The sequence below is a fragment of the Capsicum annuum genome, chromosome 2 (genome assembly GCF_002878395.1).
Source record: "Capsicum annuum cultivar UCD-10X-F1 chromosome 2, UCD10Xv1.1, whole genome shotgun sequence".
NCBI lineage: Eukaryota > Viridiplantae > Streptophyta > Magnoliopsida > Solanales > Solanaceae > Capsicum > Capsicum annuum.
The window spans coordinates 143,078,544-143,080,169 of NC_061112.1; positions in this window are offsets into that span (position 1 = coordinate 143,078,544).

A 1,626-nucleotide genomic window follows, 5' to 3' on the forward strand; every position below is an offset into this window, starting at 1 on the left:
ATATTGCCCGCAATCCCGTCTTTCACGAACGCACTAAGCATATCGAGGTGGATTGCCATTTCATTCGTACTCAACTTGGTGAGGGTTTGATTGAGCAGTTACATATTCCCACAGCTTCGCAGTTAGCTGACATATTCGTTAAGCCTCTCACTAGCCTTGCTCACAATTCCATTTTGGTCAAGTTAGGTGTTCAGGCCCTCTCAAACTTGCGGGGGGTATTGATGATATAGTTATACATAGTGTTAATACTACTACTGTTGATAACACTAACTATAATACAGTGGATCCTACATAGACTTTGATAGACTTTTTATTTATTTTATAAAGCCTACAACATGTTGTAGGAAAATAGTGAAAACGACCCACTGTTATTTTTGGGTCTTGGCCAAATGTATATAAGGACCACAGGTCCTTCTAGAACAACAGAAAATTTATTTTTTTCAAAGAAAAAATAATATCTTCTCTATTTTCTCTCTAGAAAATCAATGGAAGCTTCTCGATTTCTTTGTATTTGGTAGTGTTCACATATATTCATTTAGCCTATGCATGTTATTGCTAGTTACCAGAAAAAAGTTGTTGCTTATGCTTGCATCACTTCAATCTTCAATATGGTATTAAAACATAAAAAAGTCCTAGATCAAATTTTATTGCCATTTATTATCACAAAAGAATTTACATGTGTTTAAAGGGGCCCATTGAAAAGAATGAGACCCACACATGATTGAACTTATTGTGAATATATTTAAATAATAAAAATATTCTCTCTAACAAGCAGAGGCGGAGCCAGCTCTCTTTAGGGGGTTCATCCGAACTCGCTTCGACGGAAAAATATACTATTTATATATGATTAAAATTATTTTGTATATGGTTATAGTAAGTGTTGACGCCCTTACTTGAAATTCGGGCTCCGCCTCTACTGACAAGTAACAACTTAATTTTTTATATGAAATGATTACACTCGTTCTTTACGTAGTAAATAATTGGCAAAATGATCTTTTGGACCTCTGTACTATGTCGGTTTTATAAGTTGGACACTTCTACTTACATGTTTGTCATCTGGACTCCTAAACCCACTAAAAAGCAACATTTCAAACCTCTTTTTGGTGAGTGTAACACACTCTCCCCCACGTTAGCTGTCATGTCAGCTTCCACGCGTGACACGTCTGCCACGTCATCTGTCACGTCATTTTTAAAAACTAAAAATAAAAAAATATTACATTAAATTCCAAGTCACTTTTAACATGCTACATAACAAATTAAATATTAAAATTAATTTAATTAAATAAGAAAAAATTATAAATTGTAGAAAATTTTGAATAATCATGTTTTTATTTTTGCTCACAAATTAAACATCAAATCCATTCCAAATAATTAAAATTCTTCTCCAACTAATTTAAAATTTTAACTATAAATTCATATATACAAAGATAATAAATTTTTTATTTTTAAATTTGAATATTTTTAACAAATTCACAAAAAGTTTAATTTTTTCAAGAGAAATTCACTAATTTTTTTCAATATTCACTATCACTCGCTTTCGATTTAAATTTAAATTTTAATCCCAAAAAAATAAAAAGATTTCAAATTTAAATTTTAATTAAAAAATGAAAAGAATTGAATTGAGAG